This window comes from Gavia stellata, chromosome 10, assembly GCF_030936135.1.
Source record: "Gavia stellata isolate bGavSte3 chromosome 10, bGavSte3.hap2, whole genome shotgun sequence".
In the NCBI taxonomy this organism is placed as follows: domain Eukaryota; kingdom Metazoa; phylum Chordata; class Aves; order Gaviiformes; family Gaviidae; genus Gavia; species Gavia stellata.
Window position 1 is genome coordinate 36,837,104 of NC_082603.1, and position 10,745 is coordinate 36,847,848.

Genomic DNA, 10,745 nt, shown 5'->3' on the forward strand with positions numbered 1-10,745 from the left:
GGGCTGCAGGGCGGCCCGCAGCCGGCAGCCGGCCCGCACGGCCCCGCCGCAGCGCGCCGCTGGCCCCTCCTCGGGACGCGCCTCGCCAACTTCGCCCGCGCCCGGCTGCCGGCGGCAGCTTCGGCAGCTGGTGGCAGCGGGCGCCCTACCTGGGGGGGTCCGCGGCGGGGAGGTCTCCATCTTCTCCCCCCGCCGCCAGGCGCTGCCTGGGAGGAGCGCCCTGCCGGGGAGCGCTGGTCGTGCCCCGCGAAACGTGACCGCCGGCAGCCGGACCGGGGGGGGGGGGGGGGGCCTGTCCCGCGGCCGGTCAGGCTGGGAGGGCGGCCCCTTGCGCTGCCCGTGCCTTCAGCCCAGAGGTTTCGCCGCGGGTAGGAAGCAGACAGCCGGTCCCGCAGCCGCCGACTGCCCGCCCGGGCCCCGCCGGCCCCGGCAGCGGCCTTGGAAAGCGCCTCCCGCCGCGGCCCCCGGCGGAGCTGTCCGGGCCGCCCGTGCTGAGCTCTCCCGGCCGGGCCGGGCCGGGCCGGGCCGGGCCGGGCCGCCCCGCGCGAAGCAGCCTCCAGCCCAGGCGAGGAGAGGGCGTGAGCTCGCAGGGGCCGCTGAGAAGTCGGAGCGCTCTGGTGTGCTCACGGGGAGCTGGGTGTTCCGCCTGCTCCGGGCCGGCAGGAACTGTAACGCTTCGGTGTTGGCTCTGGGAGGGGGCATTTTCACGATTCAGTCAAAAAACGGGTTCAGTCCTGACAAATACAGATTGCTGGTCCTGAACTTTCCCTGAGCTGTCACCCACCTCCCTTCGTTTTATCTGAGTGGGGCAATGGCCGCTTAGAGATCAATTAGTCTGATTGCTGAGATTCTTTTTCAGTCGTGACAGCCCAAATCACCGCTGCCGCAAAAGGATGTCACGTTGCTATTTATCTATTAGTCTGTTGTTAGGGAAACATGGCTAAGTCCAACACACAGAACATTTTGCATTGAAAAAATTTTGAAATAACCCCATGTAATTCTTGGCAGAAGTGCACCTGTAGGCCATCATTTACATTTTTCCACATGAGCAGTTTGAGGAAAAGGTGCTTTCCAAGGCTTGCAAATAATGGTACCCTTTCAAAAATTGGCGTAAGGCACTCAAAAGCACACGATTATTTTCTTTATGAGTAAATTAATGTGCATAGATCATGGAAGTTGTTACTATGCTTGTACTGTAAAATAAACCAATCACATATGCATTAGAGGCAGTGAGGGCAAGTGCCTCCTCCACAGTCAGGGCAACGTCAGGTCTTATAGAGCTAGCTGCCTTGGCTAGTTTTAAGAAAACTAAATCGGGCATATGTAGCACCTTATCCGTTCTCCCAGAGGTCTCAGTTCAGGCCAATTGCTCTAATAACTACTGAATTTCACATAGGCAGTTTTGTCTGCGAGTAGTGGAAGTACCAGGGGAAGTTATTTCCCCCTCTGCATTAAATTGTGAGGATTTCTTTGTCCTTCTAACTTTTAAAACGAGTAGCTGCTTCCTCCAGTTACCCCATTTCATCAGAATACTACCGAGGCAGAGGTTTATGCATTCTGTGCACCACTGGTGGTCTGCAAAGTTAATGAGAGTTTTTCCTCAAACCTAGTCCACCTATCCTCTTAAGCCACGTACCTGCTCTAGCTGCCCAAAATGCCCGTCTGTGTTCCAGGAAATGGATCCCAAGGGTAAACACCTCATATGGAAAAGGGATGACATACTTTGCTCTCTAAGAAGAAATCCTTATTTCATCTCAGTTTTGATGACTAGGAGAACAATTCAGACAATCTCACCTACAGAAAGAAGAGCTTCTTGTGCCAGAGATTGAGTCAAACATGAGGAAAGCTGTGTAGGACAGCTTTGTAAGAAGGTGGTGGGTTAATGTCTTCTGGCTCATTCTGATAAGACATGGCAATCTGAAGGTAGCAGGGCATGACAGGACTTGCTAGTCAGAGCTGAAGTAGTGTTCTCAGAGAAGCTTCAGTATTATTCTACAGCTCTGTTATTCCCTCTGTGCAGAGGGGTGTATCTATATATAGCCTACTTTCAAGAATCGACGTTGGAAAATCATATATAATATTTAGAAGTTAGTGGAGAATCCAGGAGAAGAAGTAACTTTTGACTTGCTTCTGACTATCAGAACCAAGAAATAACTTAAATATACACTAAAAAGAAAGAAAACTTGCTAAAAAGAATTTAAAAGGTTAGAATAGCGCTAAAAACTACATGAGTTAGAGTTTTTCAGGTAGATAGAAGGCTACGCAAGGACACCACTTTGAGACATGGCAGATCTTCATATATTCATGTTTCTCAGAAGGGCCTGAGAAATGGTAAAAGGAAGCCAGCATGTCTAGACAGAATGAAAAGAGCAGTCGCTACAAACAAGGATGCATCTTTTGATAAGTTAAAGTTGTGTTCAAATGAGTAAATTATAAAGGATCACAAAATTTGGCAGGTTAAATGTGAGCATTAATTTGCAAAAAGTGTGGACATTAAAAATAATCCTTTTTTTAAAGGCCAAGAGCAGGAAGAGAACACGCAGGGCCAATATGGTATTTTCCTTAAGCCTCCTGTGCATATATAAACTTGAAGGTGATAAACATTTTGGAAATATTTGAAAATACTTCTGATGAAAATCCAGAAAACTGCAGACTGATAAAGCTCACCTCTGCACGTTGCAAATAGTGGAAACTGCAATAATGCAGACAGGTTTGGAATATATGATATATTGGGAAGTATGATTTTTGTGAAGAGAAGTCAGGGCTCACAGAACTACTGGAGGCATCCTAAGGAGTCAGCAGGCATGAAGACGAGGGAATACAGCTGATCTGAAGGTTACTTGGATTTCTGAAAACATTCCACAAGGTTCCTCATCAAAAAATCTTAAATAAATTAAGCCACCATAGAGGGAAAAGAAAAAGTCTTTTTATGGCTAAAAAATGTTACGGGATGTTAGGAGTGGCTGTCACCTCTTGCAGCTCCGGCCCAGGGTCTCTGCCCAGGAGGGACATGGCTGCCACCTTCCCATTTGCAGGTTCAGCCAGTAGCGAAGCTGAGCACGTGTCCTAGAGACACGCACAGAGGACACTGACTCGGCTGGTCACACGCACTGCCACATATGAGGCACTGCTTTCAACAGTACCCGCACACAGGACCCACGCGTAACACAAGCACAGGCAGCCACGTCCCCTTCTCCTCTCAGGCTGGCAAGAAAGAAAAGGTCACTAGTGCAGGCACACACACGAAACTCTCTGGATGCACAACGACATGTACCTTTGCGGCCCCTCTGCCAGCCCAGATCCCAGCCCTCTTACCTGCCTCAGGGGCTGCCTACTTGCTGGCTGGTCCAGCTTGATGCTTGCTGCAAACACCTAGCACTCACACTCATCCCACAGGCACTCCACACTCACAGGTCGCCCTGGGCAACAGCATGGATCCTTGCCTGCCTGATACCCCTGCCTGGACCCAGCGTCTTCTACCCACCAGTGAGTCCAGCTTGAAGTCTGCCAGTGAATGAGACATGCACACCCACTTCGGGGAAGATACTGGCACTCGCCACCCTTGGCAGCCAGCATCAGGCACATGAGCTGTGATCCGCGGTCCCGCTCCAGCTGCTGGTGCTGAGCCCCTCACTCGCCTCACCCATACCGGTCCCTCCCAGTAGCAGGTTTTTGGGACACACGCTGTTCCCGCCTCAGCAGCCGGCTGCCGAGACCTCCACCCGCTCCAGTGGCTGAGACTGAGATGTCACTGGCTCCAGCAGCTGGCACCACCGGCCAGGGCACCCACATTCCCGATCTGACTCTGTTTGCTGGTACCAAATCCACTCACACAGGACCCTCAGTAGCTTGGCACTTCATCCTCACAACGCACATACACATGGGATAGATAGTGAGATTACAAAGAGAGATAGTTAAGAAAAGATTTAATAAGGAGACAGGATTTACTAAGACGACTATGGTGATCAGGTGCTGGGCTCAGTCAGACAAGTGTACTGACTGCCCTCTTTTACATACGACTGGTCCGTTTTATACCCCTGTTCTATCTATTCCTCCTTTGTTCCTCCAGATGCCCTTCCCCTGCTCATTCCTTCATAAGTTTGCATAGCTCCACAGATCCCTTTCCAACATTCTGGACCCTCAGGTTTGCATCCTTAGCAGCTGCAAAGTCCCAGTTTGCCTGCAGTTTATTGAGAGCCAGGTTGTTTCTTGTCTTTGTCACTGTTATGTTTGCCTGCCAAGTTTGTGTCTCCATATTTTGTTTATGGCTTCCCACTTTTTCCTGGTATCCCATGTGACAAGACCTGTGATCAGATAACCTTACTGAAATAAACATTCCCTCATCAATGGGTGTGACTGACCAGGTTTGTGTCTCATCACTGCCTCCCTTACTATTTGTCAGTCAGGTCTGTGTCCCTTTATGTTCTTGTTTACGGCTTCCTCCTTGTCTTGTTCTCCCTTTCTGCATTGAAAAAGTTCTTGACCAGATACCCTTAAAGGAGCAGACACTCTCCTTCCACACACATACCCTTACAAAAAATATTTTTAAAAAAATTTCCAGACTAAACAGAAGTTTGTTACAGTGGTGGGGTCACCCATGGATTCTCAAAGACTTATGTGTTGGGACTCTTGCTGTTTCAGGTACTCATCAATGATTTGAAAAAGGAGAGGAACACTTAAGTGGAAAATCTTGCTGCCGATAGTAAGTTATTTATGGGACTGAAAGAATCTTAGATAAGCTCAGGGTAGATAAATGTACAATGATACAGACAAGGGGTGCAGAGAAATAATTATATACAAAGATGAGCTTTGAGTTGACCATTACATCCCAGGAATCATATTTTGTTTTCATAGATAATATATGAAAACTTTCATTTCAGTATTCAGAGGCAGTCAAAAAAGAGTACCAGAAAATAAAAGAAAAAGAGAGCAGAACAGAACTTATACTCTCATCTTTATGCAAGAACATCACCCACTTTATGATTCTGATTATTTTGCCACAAAACCAAGACATTGTGGAAAGTACCCAAAGAGGATTATTCAGCTTGGAAAAGAAATAGCTAAGGGGACATCAAGACATTTTTCTCTTAAATCATTGACACATAGAGGATGACTAGGGACTGACAGTTCACTGCCTCTTCCAATTCAAGCGGTAGGGACAAAAAATAAAGTTAGCAGATGTCAGGTTGAAAACAAGCAAACCAAAGTGGTTCTTCATAGTGTGAGAAACTAAGCTGTGGTTCCCAACACATTCAAAAAGCAACTAGTCAAGTTAACGGAAGAGACATCCATGAAGCGTTGTTAAACATAAAGGCATCACCTCCAGCTCAGGAAACTTCTAAATTGGAAAACGTTTGGAGGGTAGAAAAAAAAAATTCGAAAAAAGTATCACTACTTTATTGGTAAATGCTCTGTTCTTGAACCCTTCCCTAAGCATTCTTCATTGCAACTGCCATAAACAGGATACTATACTAGGTGGACCTTTGATCTGACCTAGTACAAGACTTGTTATTTTCATGGCAAAATGAGTTTTAGCTATCAGTGTCGCAAAGGGCCTAGTCATTTGTCACATGAGCGTTAGATGAAAATCTCAACCTTCACCTTCTTGTGCCCATATTCTCAATCCCATTATTCTTCTTCCAGGATCTCCGACACAGGATTTCTCTCTTTCTTTACTCTTTCACTGCACATGCCTCAATAGGGCTGTAATCACAGCTAGTCTTTCTGAACTCTACCTTACGCAATTCAACAGCAGCAACACCTGTAATCATTAGTGAATTCTGTCTTCAGTATGTGGGCACAACTTCCGCCAGCTGTTACGGAAACTGAACTCTTGTCATTTAAGGCAGAATTTACTTTGTGTTTTGTCATTTGCTGCACTTGCTAAAAACAATTAGACAGGTTTTACTATAAAATTAATGTCTGCATTGTCTCTTACATCGACACCCATTTGCAGGGCTAAGCTCTTGCAGGCGGTTGTTAAACGTTAGCGTCGGTACGGTGCTGCACAGCCACAACCGGTGCGGTCTGTTACGGACGTTCAGGAAAATCCCGCTCCGCTGGCCGCTCGGCAGCGCCCCCTGCTGCCTCTGCGCCGCCACAACTCCGCCCCTGCGGACCCCCGCGCTGAGTTACGGGGGGTTCGCAAGAGCCGCCCGCGCCTCTGAGGAGCCGCTTCTCTGCGTTTACTGTTCCGGTATCTAACCTACAAGTGTCAAATACCTTTGAGAGATGTCTTCGCTGCAGCTGGGGATTAATTGATACCTGATTCTACAAGGAGAAATGTAGAAAACAACAGACCGCGAAGATTTTTTTCACTGCTGAAGTGCCTGCTGCAACATATTTCAATACGATGATTAAAATCGATTTAGTGCTAAAATGTCCTAGATGCTTCCTTTACACAGATAGGCCTTACTTCACTCTATTTTTTGAATGATTAACTTCTTTATATTTCATACAAGTGAAAGCCATCATTGTCTGAGTAAGTACTTGTTTCTTAAAGTAGTTAGTCCTGAAAAATTCCAATGTGAATTTCATCATACTTTGAAAAAAATCAGGACAGGTGATCTTTTGTCTAAGGCACGGTTCAGAAGTATCTTCTGAGCTCTCCGCTGACCTTCTGTGCCTTCAGAAAGTCATACCGGCCAAAATTATTACAAGATGCAACTGAATGTTTATTATTTGCTCTCAAGCTCTGTATATCCGTCCCTTCTTTCTCTTTGTAGTTCGTGCTAGATAGTCACATAAATGTAACTCAGTATGTTTTTATGACATTAAGGAAAAAAAAAAAAAACATTTGATGTGTTTACATATAGTAGTCAAATTAAAAGCCTCCAAGGCTTTGAGCAGATATGGCTTTGTAATTAAGAAAGATTGAAAATTTGAAATGACATAACGTTTGTGATACCCAGGAATCAAACAAACTAAAAATATACTTGAAAATATTTTAATTCAACCATCGCATTATCTTCATTTTTAGACAAATCAAAGGTTCCCATATAGGTGTTTTCCTTTTTTTTTTCCCAAATAAATTTATTGCTTTAAAGACCACTTTAAAAAAGCACTTTTAAAAAGCTACCAAAAACTCCCAAGACAAACTACAAAAATTACATGAGCTTGCAACAGAAGTTTAGGAAAAATATGTTGGGTTTAAGATGTTTTAGGTTACTATTGTAGCAGGGATCAAAGAAAAACAAAAAATATTTCATCGCTTTATTAAGAAGTTGCCGTACTTGTTGCATTGCACTACATGGAAAAGGATTTTACTTTGTAGATCATGAATTCAGGACCTACACGCTAAATTTTACAATGTTCATTTACTGCAGCAGCTTCAATAACTTGCATTACATAAATCACTGCAGAAAATTCAAGTTGCTCTCTATTTCTAAAATGAAGATTCATTGGCCAATGCTAAAATACAGTTTCTTGTTAACAATTAAAAAAATACACTTTGAAACATTTATAACTACTACTAAAAAAGAACACTTCAGCCCAGAGTAGCGATGCTAACTTTAAGGAATGAGCCGTATCGTGTAATGTAATATTCTTACTGTGTTTACTTGCGAATTTATACATTTCAGTAATAAGCATCATGTGTTCTGGTGGTAAGTATAAAAGAGAGTACTCTAGGTTAATAATGCAAGAAACTGTGCAGTATACAATTTTTACTGCAGTAAAAGTGATCAGAGAAATCGTAAGTAAGAAATATGACCAAGTAGTAAGGGTTTGAGAAGATAAAAAGGAAAGACAGATGCTATATTTCTTGCTTCTGTGAGAAAAGCTAAAACTGCTAGATACACATAACAGAAGCTTCTATCTATTGTCACTCCTTATGTAAATAACTTTGAACCTCAAAGTTCAAGTGGTTCAGGCTTTGACAGATAACCTTGCCATCTTTCATATCCCTCTCTTCCCAAATACGTAGTAGACACGGACCACTGGGTGGAGGTCGCCTGTGCTTTGAATTCTCCCCTACAGACTGGCTTGGTAAAAACTCTGTTGACAAGACATTGTCAAAAAATTTCTCATTCACCTACCCAAGAAGGAGATGTGAAGAGAGGTAGTGAGAAAATGATCCAAGGGAGTGGAGAAAGGTGATCAAGGGGCTAGCTTCATAACTGCAAGCTGCATTAACCAGTGACCTTAATCACGACTTGGTTCTAGTCCCTTACCACAGTTGCTCCTGTCATTTAGCAGAAAACGCCTTGAATACTTGGTCTCGGCTCTATGCGCTCTTTCCTTCCTTTTTTCTGGAACAACTTCTGTTCTTCAACCTCTACAACACTGCAGGAGATCACAGATAGTTAGCAGCTTTCTAATACAGAAGCTGGCTTCCAAAAGGTACATAGACACCTGTCTTCAGAGGCAAGTAGCAAGTTTCACGTGCAAAGATGCTGTTAGTGTAAGGCAAACCTGGAGAACCAGCAAATGTTAAGGTGTATTCCTGACTCAATTTCCTCAGTTGGACAGTTTCAGACAACTGCCTTCTCAGGCTGTGTCTGTATGAACAGTTTAGTTCAGGTAACGAGTGTAGTTCTGAGGTGAATCTCCCAATTTTCCGCACTTACCGCGCCTTACTTGATTCACAGAGAGATGTCAAAGCACATGAACTGAATTTCGGATGAAACTAGCTGGAAGACATGATCTAGGAGTGCGCCTAATGTGCTCCAACCACTTACTAGGGAGTATTCTGTCTAGCCGAAAGCAAAAACCCTCCAAAATGCTTATCAGGTCTTGAATCCAACCATTTCACTCTCTAAATAGAACAGTATTGGTCCACATTACTTCCTAAGGTCAACATTCCCTCCGTGTACTGATTTATTCAGTCTCTCAGCCTTAGGGATGTCGTCAACCCCATTCCAAGCTTTCTCTTTGCCTCAGTGCAAAAAGAGAGCTTATTTACTTACTGACAGGTTATGGATCCTAATTTTGAAGGCACCTAGAAATAACATCTCTAGTTATCTCTCTCAGCACTGTAGTATTTAAATCCCCCCCTGCAGCTAGTAAATATGCTTAGTGTGTGACATCCTTACAGGTGTTCAGGCACCTGACTCAGTCAGCTGGAGTTGCTTGTTACCTGTGAGAGTGTATGTTACCTATAACATCAGCTTTTCGTACAGATTCTGAACCCATCTACCCATCTTTAGAATTCTGCTCTGTGTGTAATCCTAGTTAGAATATGCATGGTAAAATCCATGCTGTGTATCTAAAATTAAACTTTTAAAACATTAAAATGAGATTAATATGTTTCCTTATATATCATCACAACAAGGGCTGTTGTGATGATAAATCAACCGAGGAATACAGAGATACTATGTATACACAAACAATACAAATAATAGTTAAATAATATATGTATAGAAAATGGACTGCTCAGTAATTAAACTCCCACGCCATATTCAGAAACATGACCTATGGAACAGAACCTTATATAAAATGCAACACAAAATGCAGACTTGAGTGCTGATATTTAAAAGCCCCACAGCCATGCAATCCAGTGGCATGGTATACTCGAAACTAGATTTAGAACCAGAAGAACATACAAAAATCTTCATGAAATACTTAAGTAACATAAAGTTATAAATCATGCTTATGCCTTTTACTCAACTACCCTTAAACTACAGGAAAAAAATCCACTGATATTGCAGCGAAAAATCAATATCCTGTGCACTAAGTCAGAGCTGCTTATGTGCCTCCATTCGGTGAACACCTGGAGTCATGCCAGTATAAAGCCTACACAACATTACAACCAGCTTCGTTTTAGTCAGTTGCTATATATGCCAAAAAATAACTCTCACGTGGCTAGCTTCCTATGGAAGTGCTTCTTTGGTGTTAAGTACAAAATCCATACTCTGAACTGCAGAAACAAACCAAGCAATTAAGAACCAAACCTACCAAGGCAATAATGGCGCTTAAAATATTTGGGACACCTTACTTTGAATTATTATGCAAAATAAAATGTTACCCAAAATCCAGCTTCCAGAAAAGTGCTTTATGTTTTGGTAATTCTATTAAAATTTCATACCAAAAAAAGTAATTCATAGATAAATCAAAGTAGCTATTTGTCTTGAAAGAGTTAGTTTAGTAAAACCCTAAATAACACTGCTTTACGACACTGAAGCAATAATATTCAAAAGAGTGTATTTTATGCACTGCAGATCATTTACAAAACCCATGCTTTGGCTTTAACACATAGACAGAATTGAGAGCATGTGTAAGCACATTTTACGTAACTACCAACACAGCAGACGTCACTACAGTGTATCAAGTGAAGAATGGTATCGAAGCTCGCATTTGTATGAAAATCAAATTTTAAAATCCTAGCTATGCCAATAGATCGTGTTCTTTTGTAGTTACGAGTCTAGAATTCCTTGGAAAGACATGGAGTCCAGGAACATACTGTGTGCCGCGCAGAGAACAGGAGATGGCGACGAAGCGCGCCAGAGCCGGGGTTCAGCAGGGCCCACACGCCACCCCGGTGACGCCCCAGTTCATGGTACGCCTCCAGAACACCAGTTTACGATTCCCTGAGGGGCGAAAACACACTCAAACAGGTCGCAGGGACTTCTCTGAGAGCAGGGAGAAGATGTCGGCGGTTGGAGACAGCCCAGGAGACTTGCCGTACAACAAGCAAATTGGCTGACCCTCAGGCAAACTTCCTCTCCCGCGGCCGCGGTCCGCTGCGGGCTGCCCTGCTGGGGAAGGGGCGAAGACCTCCGCCTGCCACGGACAGGCCCGCGCCCTCC